The sequence below is a fragment of the Triticum urartu genome, chromosome 5 (assembly GCF_003073215.2).
Source record: "Triticum urartu cultivar G1812 chromosome 5, Tu2.1, whole genome shotgun sequence".
In the NCBI taxonomy this organism is placed as follows: Eukaryota; Viridiplantae; Streptophyta; class Magnoliopsida; order Poales; family Poaceae; genus Triticum; species Triticum urartu.
The window spans coordinates 126,506,197-126,522,472 of NC_053026.1; positions in this window are offsets into that span (position 1 = coordinate 126,506,197).

Consider the following 16,276-nt stretch of genomic DNA (forward strand, 5'->3'; position numbering starts at 1 on the left):
TTCCTAGTGGCTATAAATAGCCCACCCCCTACAACCATAAACGGTTGGCTGCTCAGAGTTAGTGCACGACTTTTGTCGTTTGAGAGCAACCCACGTCAAAGCCTTTGAGAGAGAATTCCTTGCGAGGATAAAGCCCTAAACACCCAGAGTCAAAGAGTGTTAGGCATCACTTAAGTCTTCCTGTCTGTGTGATCTGAAGACTTATTACACTTGAGGACTGTGAATCCTCCAGCCAGCTAGGCATTGCGTTCTGAGCATCCAAGAGTCATTGTGGATCGCCGGTGAACAAAGTCTGTGAAGGTTTGGAAGTCTACCTTGAAGACTTACCAGAGTGATTGGGCGAGGACTGGGTGTCCTTAGCTCAAGGAGAATAAGGTGAAGACGAGGTTTTCTGAGTTGAATCTCAGCCTCCCTAACCAGACGTACAGTTGTCACAGTAACTGGAACTGGTCCAACAAATCATTGTCTTCAACGAGTCACTGGTTTCATCCTTCCCTTCCCTTTACTTACTGTTGGTCCTTGTGAAGTCATTCAATGATTGCTTTATCTTTTGTCTTCACTGAGTGTCTGCTTGTTCTGATTGGCTTCACAATATCTTCCTACCTGATCTTTACTGCCTAGCTGCTATTAGTCATTGTGCTTTCACTCCATTGAATACTTGACTATGGTTTGCCTAGTGTAGTCTACCTTCCGCTGCATGGTAATAGGCTTATTTCTATCGTTTGTCTTCAAAACTTTCATGTTTTGAAGACTTTCATAAAAATCGCCTATTCACCCCCCTCTAATCGATCACTAGCACTTTCAATTGGTATCAGAGCAAGGCACTCCCTTGTTCTGTGTGATTCGGTTTAACCACCTGGAGTTTTAGCTATGTCGACTGCAGGGATAATTAAAGTCTCCGCTGCGTGCCCCGTCTTTGATGGAACTGAATATCCCTACTGGAAGAATAAGATGCGCATGCATCTTGAAGCCATTGATGTCGACCTATGGTATGTCGTCAAGAATGGCGTTCCCAAGGCTGGTGAAGGTGTCACCACTGCTGATGTCAAGAAGTTCGTTCAACTGGACTCCACTGCCAAGAACATCATCTGTGGTCATCTGACCAAAGGACAGTATGGCCGCGTGAGTGCTTTGGAAACATTTAAGCTAGTCTGGAACTGGCTCTCCAAGGTCAACGAAGGCGTCTCAACCCAGAGAGATCAGAGAATCAGTGTCCTTCGCAACCTCTTCAACCGCTTCAAGAGAAATGACAATGAGAATGTTCAGCTCATGTTTGATCGACTCACTGACATCACAAATGAGCTTCAAGCCCTCGGCGCCACTGAGATCACCAAGCATGAAGTCGTCAAGACACTCTTGAGATCACTTGACAGCTCGTTTGACACCCTAGCCCCGATGATTCAAGAACGTCCTGACTTCAAAATACTCGATCTGTCTGACATACTTGAGAGACTCAACACACACGAGTTTCAGCTTTATGAGAAAAGAGACATCTACAGTCCCAACTATGGGCGAACTCATGCCTTGAAGGCAAAAGCTGTCTCCTCATCTGAAGAAGAATTTGACAGCAGTTCTGATGATCCTGAAGACATTGGAAAGGAGCTTGCTATGCTTGTGAAGAAGTTTCAAAAATTCACCAAGAAGAAAGGCTTCAGAAAGTCTTCACGATCAAGCTCAAGGAATGATGAAGCTTATGCTCATGACTACAAGAAGAGAACTTGCCACAAGTGCAAGAAACCTGGCCACTACATCTCTGAGTGTACGCAGTGGGACAATGAGAACAAGAAGAAGAAGAGCAAGGAGTACGACTCTGACGACAAGAAGAAGAAGAAATACTCAAAGTCTTCTTCCAAGCCTTCCTCAAAATCTTCATCACACAAGAAGAGCTCATCTGGCAAGGCACGTGCGTTTGTTGGCAAGGAAATGGATTCAGAGGAGGAGTCCGCTTCTGAGGAGGTGGAGGTGGAGTCTGAGGAGGAGTCCGATTCTGGCGTTGCGAGTCTGGCTACATCATACGTTGCCAAGTCCATCTTCAACACTGAAGACAATGACTTCATCACAGACACCGATGCAAATGACAAGGACTACTCCGCTCCTACCTACTGCTTCATGGCACGCAGTGCCAAGGTAAATACATGCACTACTCACTATCAAACATCTAGTGAAGATGACTCTGATTGTGGTTCCAAACCCAGCTACAAAACACTTGCTAAAATTGCAACTGAACAACAGAAAGCTATGGAACATATTCAAAAACTGTTAGACAAAAGCGATGACCTTTTAGACGCTGAAATGACTCGATCTCAGTCCTTGATTGAAGACATAAAAAATCTTCATGTTAAGTATGAGGAACTTGAAAGTCGTCATGAAACGCTCTCAACAACTCATGAAAAAGATTTCCTATGATTATCTTTAAAGGAAACAAGATCTTGAGAAATTGAGAGCGGCTCATGAAGATCTTCAAAAGGAAAACGAGTCACTTCGCGCCAAACAGATCAGTTCCGCTCAAGAAGAATTTGAACCACCATGTCTTAAATGTATTGAGCGTGACAACACTACTTCTGTTGCTGGTTGTTCTACTGCTGCTAGTATTGCAATATCTTCAACTGCTGATGTGCCAACTAACCCTTCTGCTGAGGATGCCACTGCTATTGCTGATGAGAATGCTAGGTTGAAGACATTGCTTGAAACAGGGATGTTCAAAAGTCTCAAAGGGCATCAGACACTATGTGATGTCCTCAAAAGGCAGATCCTGAACCGAAACCCTAGGAAAGAGGATGTTGGGTTCGAAAGGAAAATGAATGATGATGGCTCTTACTGGAAACCTGAGCAGTACCCCAAAACCACATGGGTTGCTGCAAAGGGACCTTCAGTGGATCCATCCACCCTATCTGGCTTCACTTGTGCTAATCCCATTGTTATTGATAAATCCTTTGATGCAAACTATAAACTGTTTAAGAATCAGGATGGTGAAGTGTTTGCCAGGTATATTGGTACTAACTGCAGGAATGGGCCGCCTATGAAGAAGGTCTGGGTGCCGAAAAGGTGTTTGGAGAATCTTCCTGTGAATGTCGTCATGACACCACAAGTGAAGAAGACAAACCCCAGACCGTAGGCTTCATATGGTCCAAAGGCTTCATACAGACAGAGGACTCACCTGAGTCACACTAACGCAAATGTTTTGCAGGGAAACCTTACTCAGGCCTATGAATATGAGCGCGTTTCATCAAACCGCCATGTTCATAAGACCAACAACTATTCTGCCTATTCTTATGAGTACTATTGTTCACCTGTAAGACTTTTTGCTAGGGCTCCAAAGCCAAAGTTCTCAGATGCTGCACTTAGGCTCATTGCTTCGAAGCCACCCTTGAAGATGTGGGTGGCTAAGAAAGCTTAACTCTCTTTTGCAGGGAAAGGTCTCCAGCTGAAAACCAAAATCGTCTGAAGCTATTATGTATTTTGTTCCCAAGTCGCTTGCTACTTGCCCTATCAGTCCTAACCTCGATCTAAGCTTTCATAATCCACTTGCTCGTCAAATGTTTTTGCTTCACAACTCTCTTCATGAAGCCTATCTCCCTAACTGCACTGTAGGGTACGACACCAGCTGCTTCAGAATGGATTATTGATAGTGGGTGTACTAATCACATGACTGGCAAGCGAAGCCTTCTTATGGACTCAACCTTACGTCCATCTGACAAAAGTCACATCACATTTGCTGACACTGGTAAAAGTAAGGTATTGGGTCTAGGTAGAGCTGCAATCTCAAAGGATCAACACATGGATAAAGTCATGCTTGTTGAATCCCTTGGTTTCAACTTAATGTCTGTCTCAATGCTTTGCGATTTAAACATGATTGTGATGTTTGGAAAATATCGTTGCCTTGTTCTAATGGAATCTGACAAGTCTCTAGTGTTTGAAGGGTATCGGAAAGATGATTTGTACGTGGTAGATTTCTCAACAGGACCACAGCTTGCCGTATGTCTTCTAGCAAAAGCTTCAGAATGCTGGCTCTGGCATCGGAGGCTAGGGCATGCTGGCATGAGGAACTTGCACACTCTTGCAAGAAAGAAGCATGTCATAGACATCGAGGGCGTCAAGTTCAAGAAGGATCACTTATGCGGTGCCTGTGAAGCAGGAAAGATGACGAGGGCCAAGCATCCCTCGAAGACAATCATGACAACGACTCAACCCTTCGAACTGCTCCACATGGACCTTTTCAGTCCCACTCATTACTCAACTCTTACTACTACTGCTTGTCTCTATTGCTTTGTCATTGTTGATGATTATTCAAGATATACTTGGGTGCATATAATCCTATACAAGATTGAAGTGCAGGATGTCTTCAGACGCTTCGCCAATCGAGCAATGAACAACTATGGCATCAAGATAAAGCACATCCGAAGTGACAATGGCACTGAATTCAAGAACACTGGCCTAGATACGTATCTTGATACTTTGGGCATCACACATGAATTCTCAGCTCCGTACACGCCACAGCAGAATGGCGTCGTCGAACGCAAGAATAAAACACTTATTGAGATGGCCCGGACGATGCTTGATGAATACAAGACTCCAAGAAAATTTTGGCCTGAAGCCATTGATACTGCATGCCATATCATCAACCGTGTTTATCTTCACAAGCTTCTGAACAAGACATCTTATGAGCTCCTTACTGGTAAGAAGCCAAATGTCAGTTACTTCAGAGTATTTGGTGCCAGGTGCTGGATCAAGGATCCACATCACACTTCAAAATTTGCACCAAAAGCACATGAAGATTTTATGCTTGGATATGGAAAGGATTCGCACTCCTACAGAGTCTTCAACCTCTTTCACTATAAAGTGGTTGAAACTGTGGATGTGCGGTTTGATGAGACTAACGGCTCGCAAATAGAGCACCTGCCAAATGTGCCAGATGAAGTTCCATCCAGTGAATCAATCAAACTTATGGGGACTGGAGAAATCATACCATCTGAAGCTCAGCCTAAAGAGGAACTTATCATTTCCGCACCTGATCAACCTGAAGACAATGCTCAGCCTGAAGACAATCCTTCTAACGATGACAATGATCAACAAGAGCAAAATCTTCGTCCTGTACATCCTCGTGTTGCAAATGAAGTACAAATTGAGAGAATAATTGATAGCATCAATGCACCAGGTCCACTCACTCGTTCAAGGGCAACACAGCTAGCAAATTTCTGTGGGCACTTCGCATTTGTCTCAATATTTGAACCCAAGAAAGTTGATGAAGCCTTCTGTGACGCCCCCGATTTGACCGTACACTAATCATACACGCAAACGTGTACGATCAAGATCAGGGACTCACGGGAAGATATCACAACACAACTCTACAAATAAAATAAGTCATACATGCATCATATTACAAGCCAGGGCCCTCGAGGGCTCGAATACAAGAGCTCGATCATAGACGAGTCAGCGGAAGCAACAATATCTGAGTACAGACATAAGTTAAACAAGTTTGCCTTAAGAAGGCTAGCACAAACTGGGATACAGATCGAAAGAGGCGCAGGCCTCCTGCCTGGGATCCTCCTAACTACTCCTGGTCGTCGTCAGCGGGCACCACGTAGTAGTAGGCACCTCCGGTGTAGTAGGAGTCGTCGTCGAAGGTGGCGTCTGGCTCCTGGGCTCCAACATCTGGTTGCGACAACCAGGTAGAAGGGATAGGGGGAAAAGAGGGAGAAAGCAACCGTGAGTACTCATCCAAAGTACTCGCAAGCAAGGAGCTATACATATGTATGCATTGGTATCAACATGGAATAAGGTATCATATGTGGACTGAACTGCAGAATGCCGGAATAAGAGGGGGATAGCTAGTCCTTTCGAAGACTACGCTTCTGGCCACCTCCATCTTGCAGCATGTAGAAGAGAGTAGATGGTAAGTTCACCAAGTAGCATCGCATAGCATAATCCTAACCGATGATCCTCCCCTCGTCGCCCTGTGAGAGAGCGACTCACCGGTTGTATCTGGCACTTGGAAGGGTGTGTTTTATAAGTATCCGGTTCTAGTTGTCATAAGGTCAAGGTACAACTCCAAGTCGTCCTGTTACCGAAGATCACGGCTATTCGAATAGATTAACTTCCCTGCAGGGGTGCACCACATAACCCCAACACGCTCGATCCCATTTGGCCGGACACACTTTCCTGGGTCATGCCCGGCCTCGGAAGATCAACACGTCGCAGCCCCACCTAGGCACAACAGAGAGGTCAGCACGCCGGTCTAAACCTATGCGCACAGGGGTCTGGGCCCATCGCCCTTAGCACACCTGCACGTTGCGTACGCGGCCGAAAGCAGACCTAGCCTAGTGGCGTTCCAGTCCAATCCGGCGCGCGCCACTCAGTCGCTGACGTCACGAAGGCTTCGGCTGATACCACGACGCCGGGATACCCATAACTACTCCATATGGTTAGTGCGTATAGACCAAATGGCCAACTCAGATTAAATACCCAGATCTCAAGCGTGTTAAGTATCCGCGAACGCCGACCAGGGCGAGGATAAACGCCCATAACTACTCCCGCGTAGCACCTGGTTCAGACTCGCGTATAGAACCACAAATGGCCAGACACTCAGCATACAATCACACAGATAATACGTTACACGCTGTTAAAATATCCACCGCGCGAACACAGCACCAGGACAGGGCCAGGCCACCTCTCTCGCTAGGTGGTCGGAACCGCTGCCACCGCTAGCTACCCCCGCCTCAAAGATCCCATCGCAGGCGTGCATACCATCAAGCACAGCCCACGTCAATATTAGTCACCACACCACCCACATGTATCATAGTCACTCACAACAGCTATACTAGTAACTAACACACCAAGATGATCAAATACGCCGAGTGAAATCATCACGAGCCCAGAAATAGTAATACCACCGCAAGGACAGAACACGGCACCCAAGCAACTGCTAGAGGCCCACACGATGCCGCAACCCTACTAAGCAATCCTATAACACTAAGCATGACCTAAGGAAATACATAGCAGGTAAAAGGCTGATCACCTCCCGAAGTGATCACGGCCCAGTTATAGCATGGCAGACGGACAAGAGTGTAGGGCCACTGATGGAACACTAGCATCCTATACTAAGCAGTAGGATAGCAGGTAATGGTAACAACAGTAGTAGCAAGGACAGGCTATGCATCAGGATAGGATAACGGAAAGCAGTAACATGCTACACTACTCTAATGCAAGCAGTATAGAGAAGAGTAGGCGATATCTGGTGATCAAAGGGGGGGCTTGCCTGGTTGCTCTGGCAAGAGAGAGGGGTCGTCAACACCGTAGTCGTACTGGGTAGCAGCGGCGTCGGTCTCGGTGTCTAGCGAGAGAAGAGGGGGAAGAAACAATAAATATAATGCAAACAAATGCATGACGATGCATGACATGACAAAGCGTGATGCTAGGTGTGCCCTAACGCGGTACGAGGTGGTACCGGTGAAGGGGGAAAACATCCGGGAAATATCCCCGGTGTTTCGACGTTTTCGGACAGATGAACCGGAGGGGGAAAGTTGCGTTGTTCGCTATGCTAGGGATGCGTGGCGGACGAACGGGCTGCGTATCCGAATTCGTCTCGTCGTTCTGAGCAACTTTCATGTACAAAGTTTTTCATCCGAGCTACGGTTTATTTTATATTAATTTTAAAAGATTAAAATCATTTTTAGGATTTATTTATTTAATTTAATCAACATTATCCAGAATAGTGTCTAGCTGACGTCAGCATGACGTCAGTAGTTGACTTGGTCAACCTGACAGGTGGGTCCCGATCGTCATACTCTGTTTTAATTAACTAACAGTTAATTAGGTTAATTAGTGATTAGGTTAATCTAATTATAATTAATTAACTTAATTAATTCCTTAATTAATTAATTAATATTAATTATTATTTATTATTATTATTTTTTTAATTTCTTTTTTTTAAAACGTTCTGGTCGTGGGGCCCCCCTGTCATAGGCACAGGGGGCCTTAACGGGTTTTGGGCGCTGGGGCGACGGCTGTCGCCGAACGGGCGCTGGGCGTGCTGGCGCCCGACTCGGAGGGGGGGCGAGCAGGCGCAGCTGCGGCGCGGGAGCCGGCAGCAAGCAAGGGGCGGCGCCGGCGCGGCCTAGCACGGCGGAGCCGAGGCGGGAGGCGAGGGTGACAGGAGGGGCGTGCGGCGTGACGGGGCAGAGGCGGCGGCGGTTCAGGCGACGGCGCGGGGCAGGCAGCAGGGGAGGAGGCGCGGCCGGGGCGAACGGGCGGGCAGCGGCCCGACCGCGGTGAGCGGGGCGACGCGGTCGCGCGGTGACTGGGCCAGGAGAAGGGGAGCTCACAGGGGGGGCGTAGGGATCTGGCAGTGGCTCGGGGAGGAGTTGAGGTCGCGTCCCGGCGAGGGGGAGACGAGGACGACGGGCGGCGACGCAGTCGTGGCGGCGGGCTCCGGTGAGCGGTGACGGCGGCCTGGGACGGCACCAGCGACGGGGTCGGGGAGGCGACGAGCAACGGCGTCGGCGGGCAACGGCAAGCGGCGTCGGGCAGCACCGGGTGGCGGGGCGCGGCCGTCGGGGCGGCGTCAGGGGCAGCGGCCTCGGGCGCTGGGGGGGTTCGATCCCGCCCCCAGATCGGGGAGGGGGGAGAGGGGGGGGGGGGGTCGAGGAGGATGGGGGGGGGAGGGGGGGGGGGGGAGGGGGCGACGGGGTGGGGTTAGGGTTCGGTCGTGGGGATAAGGGGTGGCCGGTTGGGCCGGTTCGACCGGGCCGGCGGATGTGGCCAGCTGGGCCGGTTGGCCCAGTCGGGCCAGGGGCACTTTTCCTTTTCTTTGTTTTTTTTGTTTGTTTCTGTTTTTTGTAGTTTCTTTTGTTTTATTTATTTTTTTGGTTTTATAAAATATACCACTAGCCCCTAAATTAGTATTTATAAATACTCTATTGCCACATTAATTTCTCATACCTAATAAAATAGTTTAATGTTTTTAATATTTATAAAATGCATCTAATTATTTGTATAAGCCACTGTTTTATTTAGTTCAGTGCTTTTAATTATTTTATAAAAATGTGATCCTCCACCATAATTACCTAAGCATTATTTGCCACCTCTAGAACATTTTAATTTTAATGTTTGAAAACTTTACCGTTTGACCTGATTTTGAAATTTTGAATTCGAACGGGATTGAACCATCGTGAGATTTACAACAGTAAGAGTGGTGACGTGGCATCATTAGCAGAGGTTACTGTAGCTTGATTATCCGGGCGTCACAATTCTCCTCCACTACAAGAAATCTCGTCCCGAGATTTAAGAGGGGAGTAGGGGGGAAGTTCTGGTTACGAAATTCTAACGTGTCTTCTCAGTCTGGGTTGCCCTTCTTGAAGAGGTTGATCCATAGCGTTGATGTCTTCATTTCTCTACACCCATGCATCATGAGGAAGCTGTCGTCCTTCCTTTGGGAGCTCCATCGTACTTACAGAGGAGTAAAGGATGGGTATACCGGAAGAATGGAATTCTGCATGGTTGCTTATCCAGTAGATAATCATTAGGGAACGGGGCGAAAAGTAACTCTCGAATTGAAATTTACAAAAATATCGAGAGCAAGGTAAGGAGATAACATGGGAAGTTTCGAGCGCATAGGCAATCATTCGTTGCCTGAAGTGAAGTGTGAGAGGGGTTCGGAGCAATGGGAATAAGTATTGCGTCAGATACCAGATTAATGATCTCATCAGAAGGTGGCTCATGAATTACACACGAGGCCATGCGTGAGGAATAACTTTGGGAACAGGGGGTGTACAGGAGAGTCAGTTTTCGATCCTGAGGAACTGTGGGTTATGGGCCCACCATGTGGGTTAAAAGCAGGAAGGGCGGTGACGTATTGCACGATCATGTTAGCAAGGCATGTCAGTGAATAACCGGTCAGTTATGTTGGTAGCATCATTGGTACCAAGGGCGAGGGGCAAAGAGAACCATTTTCCTGCTCGTTGAACGAGGCAGACCATTAGGCAAAGTTCTCTTCCATCGGTGGATACCAGAATGTCATCAACAATAGTAACAGGGTCTTACTGACAGAGTTATACACCGAGGTGTTTACATAAGCAGGAGAATATTCCTGCTTAGATCATATAGATCACAAGAAACGTTAAACCAACCAATGGAAGGGAAAATACGATTATCAGATTAAACAGGACAATGGAAAGGAAATTGTTTTTAAACACATATTTCAAGGGTATATCCTACCCAAGGACAAGCAGATCATGATATCCATGACATGATATAATGTAGAAAACTCCTTAGGTACGGGAGAGAATTTTCATGACATTATCCATACAGCGGTGTTTGGATAATTGAGCAGGAAACATTTAACATTGGGCTTCAATTGTTCCTGTTCAAAATTGGAGTACCACAGACATGCTTCAAGATAGCATGGACATGGTCAACAGGTGAATATCAGACTTTGGAAACACAAAGAGTCTATTAGGAATAACTTGTAGAATAAGTCTTACGATTTCCTCATGGAAGAATGGATAACCTTGCTGAAAAGGAAACTATAACAATAGGTCCTCCGGCCAGGTGTGCTAGGCATGACATCATCTTACCGGGTCATATAAGGACCAATTTTATGACTCTTGGAAAATATTCCAACCATCATATTTGACCGAGTTTCAGATCTGATTGGAGTCAGGATACCTCAGACTCAGGATGCCTGAGATAAAAAGGTACGACAAGAATTGACGAGAAGACCTCGTAAGATTCTCGGGAAATGAAGTATGGAAGCGAGTTTCGAAACAAGAGTTCATCAGTAAACCAAGGAGAGGATGAGGAGGTGGCTGATGAACTCAGCGACAAATCATTGGGATTTCCAAAAGATGGATTTCCACAATTATGCGAACAAAGAGATAACATTTGTCAGATCAAATGATATAGTGAGGTATGCTCGAGGAAAACATACACAATTAAACATTGGTAGAAGGTGCACCCGAACTACGGTCTTAGGTAGCATAATCAATGTTAGAAGGTGATCCGATAGCAAATGGCCTAAGAATGAGATGTCGACCATTAACTTCAAAGCAAAAGGGTTGCTAGAACTTTTGAACTCACGGCCAAGGAATGAACGGATATGGCAAGAAGTATCACCTATATCAAGAATTCTTAAGAGGTGGTGAAATTCTCACAACACTCTTGACATAAAAGATGGTAATACTCCAAGGTAAAGGAGAACAAATGCTGGATAGCAAGGATCTCAAGGTATAACACAAAACACGAACAAGTTTGTGTTGAACGGAAGGCAATCGAGTGGTCGATGATAACACAAATCATCGAGGGCAAGGATGGTATTTCTCATCAGGAATTCAATTGATATCCTTGAGGAGCTTGAAATGTTGATGATGATCATGACAATTTCTGTCGAGAGGTTTCATGGAGATGTAATCGGTCGGCGATGACATCAAGTCAATCGAATGATGAAGCGAAAGGTTATTGGAACCATGGGTACGACACAAACCTGAAATCAAGTTTGTTGTTTGAGGTGAAACAATAAGACAAGGAAGATCGACGTAAGCTTAGCCCATCGTCGAAATTGTGCTCCGGAAAGAAGGACCAGGTAGCACAGTTAAAATTTGGCACGATAATGATATAGCCGAGTAGGCTCGGAATGACGTGATCGAGTTCAGACTCGTAAGTAATGAAGGTTACTAAGAGTTGTTGAATCGTAGTGCGGACTCAATTCAGTTGTCGGTGTCCTTGAGGGGTTCTAACAATTGAGAACCCGTTGGAAAAATGGAATCGGCAAGAATATTAGTTGATGAAGAACTCATAAGAAGTTATGTATCCCGTGGTATCCTCGAGATACCAGGGGGTAATACTCGACGACAGATCAAAGTAGAGGTTGGACTGGGGTATTGCTCTGCAGAAGACAAGTGCTTAAACTTGTCCGAGAAATGGTATTAAGGAGAAAATATGGTCAGAACCATGATTGTAAAGGACCAAACATAGATACAGGACGAACTTATAACAAGGGGATTATTATCATTTACAAGAAGCTTCGATGAAAAGTTCCACATCGGGTCCATGGGCACGAACGCAAAGGCTCAAGGTCGACTCCCACTTCTTCAATGCATAACCTTTCATTTTACTCCTCGCATTTGATGAGGCTGTAGTGTAGAAATTTTATCTGGGGAAACAACAGAAGAGTATGACTCGCGAAAACTTTCGGGTTCATACCATTTGGGGAAGGCATAGGTTCAACCCATCGGGGCATCTTAGGAGTATATACCACAAATTTCAAGAATAATAACACAAGCTCGATAGTAGAGCATGCTTGAGAAAGCAGAGGATACAATTTACCAAAGGCATTATGTATCCGAGGAAAAGCTCACAGGCTTATTGAATATGAAGGACGCTGTCGGATAAAATGCAACAAAGGATCTGGTGGTCCACAAGGGATCTGATGTGAGCATCGGTACTCAACTAGAGGAAGAAGAATGCAAGGATATCAGATTATAGAAACATCTGACTAACTCATAGCTCAAATACAAAGGAATTATGATTTTTAAAGCGAAGGATCAGAAGCAGACGCTCCGCTCAAGGATGGATAAGTTCAATATACTTAGGGGAAAAATCAACAAAAATTTGATTGGTCGAGATCCAGCTCATGTTTAAGACAATGTATGAGCCGAAAGGATGAACTCTAGGATCTGATGGAGGATTGCGAGCATTCGCAACATATTGAATCAATGTACCCAAAATGATAGTGACAAAGGCTGCCAATAAGATTACTATACTTATGGGATTAACCATAATGCAAGCAAGCAAGAATTTCAAGAGCAATAGGCTGCTCGGGATTTTCGGAAGATCGAATGATATTTTGAAGTCTTTGGCGAAACACATGAACAACGGGGAATGAGCGGATACTCGATAAGTGCGAGAATTATCCGCAGGGGTATCCAGGTGACAAAGAACAGCAAGGCAGTAAGCTCAAAGGATTCTCGGAGTACCTTGTAATAACAAGATCGACTAGGAATGATTGTATGAGTGGCCAGTGTAAGTAGTTATCCATAAGGATTTATCGGTGGTCGAGAATAGCAAGAGTGGTGGGCACAAAGTCTCGAGAGAATATCGAAGAGTATCTTCGGAATCATCTGGTGAAGTAGGCCATCATCTGGAATGAAGGGGCTCTCCGGGTGAAAGTGATAACAAGATCCTAATGTTAGATTTAGCAAAATTCATTTAACCCGAATAGAAGAGAGATCAGAGTCCCAGAGTATAGACAAGCAGTAAAAGATCCTAATACCACCCAGATGGCAACGTGGGACCGTAAGGCACACAGCCATGTTAGTATAAGTTTTTTTCAATGACTAGACTCGACTTCGGCCAAGGAGTGTGGAAGGGGGATTCCTACAGGCAGTCGGCTCTGATACCAACTTGTGACGCCCCCGATTTGACCGTACACTAATCATACACGCAAACGTGTACGATTAAGATCAGGGACTCACGGGAAGATATCACAACACAACTCTACAAATAAAATAAGTCATACAAGCATCATATTACAAGCCAGGGGCCTCGAGGGCTCGAATACAAGAGCTCGATCATAGACGAGTCAGCGGAAGCAACAATATCTGAGTACAGACATAAGTTAAACAAGTTTGCCTTAAGAAGGCTAGCACAAACTGGGATACGGATCGAAAGAGGCGCAGGCCTCCTGCCTGAGATCCTCCTAACTACTCCTGGTCGTCGTCAGCGGGCACCACGTAGTAGTAGGCACCTCCGGTGTAGTAGAAGTCGTCGTCGAAGGTGGCGTCTGGCTCCTGGGATCCAACATCTGGTTGCGACAACCAGGTAGAAGGGATAGGGGGAAAAGAGGGAGAAAGCAATCGTGAGTACTCATCCAAAGTACTCGCAAGAAAGGAGCTATACAACATATGTATGCATGGTATCAAATGGAATAAGGGTATCATATGTGGACTGAACTGCAGAAAGCCGGAATAAGGGGGGATAGCTAGTCCTTTCGAAGACTACGCTTCTGGTAGCCTCCGTCTTGCAGCATGTAGGAGAGAGTAGACTGAAGTCCTCCAAGTAGCATCGCATAGCATAACCCTAACCGCTGATCCTCCCCTCGTCGCCCTGTGAGAGAGCGATCACCGGTTGTATCTGGCACTTGGAAGGATGTGTTTTATAAAGTATCCGGTTCTAGTTGTCATAAGGTCAAGGTACAACTCCAAGTCGTCCTGTTACCGAAGATCACGGCTATTCGAATAGATTAACTTCCCTGCAGGGGTGCACCACATTCCCCAACACGCTCGATCCCATTTGGCCGGACACACTTTCCTGGGTCATGCCCGGCCTCGGAAGATCAACACGTCGCAGCCCCACCTAGGCACAACAGAGAGGTCAGCACGCCGGTCTAAACCTATGCGCACAGGGGTCTGGGCCCATCGCCCTTAGCACACCTGCACGTTGCGTACGCGCCGAAAGCAGACCTAGCCTAGTGGCCTTCCAGTCCAATCCAGCGCGCGCCACTCAGTCGCTGACGTCACGAAGGCTTCGGCTGATACCACGACGCCGGGATACCCATAACTACTCCCGCGTAGATGGTTAGTGCGTATAGACCAAATGGCCAGACTCAGATCAAATACCCAGATCTCGTTAAGCGTGTTAAATATCCGCGAACGCCGACCAGGGCCAGGCCCACCTCTCTCCTAGGTGGTCGGAACCTGCCCTGTCGCTCCGCCTCAAAGATCCACTCGCGGGTGCTCCTCAAGCCGACCCGTCTTTAGTCACCACATGTATCATGTATAAAGTATATAGTATATACCCGTGATCAACTCCCGAGTGATCACGGCCCGATAGTATAGCAAGGCAGACGGACAAGAATGTAGGGCCACAGATGGAAATACTAGCATCCTATACTAAGCATTAGGATTGCAGGTAAAGGTAACAACAGTAGTAGCAAGGACAGGCTATGCATCAGTATAGGATTAACGGGAAGCAGTAACATGCTACACTACTCTAATGCAAGCAGTATAGAGAAGAGTAGGCGATATCTGGTGATCAAAGGGGGGGCTTGCCTGGTTGCTCTGGCAAGAGAGGGGTCGTCAACTCCGTAGTCGTACTGGGTAGCAGCGGCGTCGATCTCGGTGTCTAGCGAGAGAAGAGGGGGAAGAACAATAAATATAATGCAAACAAATGCATGACGATGCATGACATGACAAAGCGTGATGCTAGGTGTGCCCTAACGCGGTACGAGGTGGTACTGGTGAAGGGGGGAACATCTGGGAAATTATCCCCGGTGTTTCGCGTTTTCGGGCAAAGGAGCCGGAGGGGGAAAGTTGCATGTTCGCTATGCTAGGGATGCGTGGCGGACGAACGGGCTGCGTATCCGAATTCGTCTCGTCGTTCTGAGCAACTTTCATGTACAAAGTTTTTCCATCCGAGCTACGGTTTATTTTATATTAATTTTAAAAGATTTAAATCATTTTTAGGATTTATTTATTTAATTTAATCAACATTATCCAGAATAGTGTCTGCTGACGTCAGCATGACGTCAGTAGTTGACTTGGTCAACCTGACAGGTGGGTCCCGATCGTCATACTCTGTTTTAATTAACTAACAGTTAATTAGGTTAATTAGTGATTAGGTTAATCTAATTATAATTATTAAGTTAATTAACTCTTTGATTAATTAAATAATTAATATTTTAATTATTTATTTATCTATTATCTTTTTTTTAAATCTTCTTTTTTTTGTTAAAAACGTTCTGGTCGTGGGGCCCCCCTGTCATAGGCACAGGGGGCCTTAACGGGTTTTGGGCGCTGGGGCGACGGCTGTCGCCCGAACGGGCGCTGGGCGTGCTGGCGCCCGACTCGGAGGGGGGGGGGGTGAGCAGGCGCAGCTACGGCGCGGGAGCCGGCAGCAAGCAAGGGGCGGCGCCGGCGCGGCCTGGCACGGCGGAGCCGAGGCGGGAGGCGAGGTGACAGGAGGGGTGCGGCGTGACGGGGCAGAGGCGGCGCGGTTCAGGCGACGGCGCGGGGCAGGCAGCAAGGGAGGAGGCGCGCTGGTGCGGGGCGACGAGCACGGCCAGGGAGCGGCCCGACCGCGGTGAGCGGGGCGACGCGGTCGCACGGTGACTGGGCCAGGAGAAGGGGAGCTCACAGGGGGGGGGGGCGTAGGGATCTGGCAGTGGCTCGGGGAGGAGTTGAGGTCGCGTCCCGGCGAGGGGGAGACGAGGACGACGGGCGGCGACGCAGTCGTGGCGGCGTGGGGCTCCGGTGAGCGGTGACGGCGGCCTGGGACGGCACCAGCG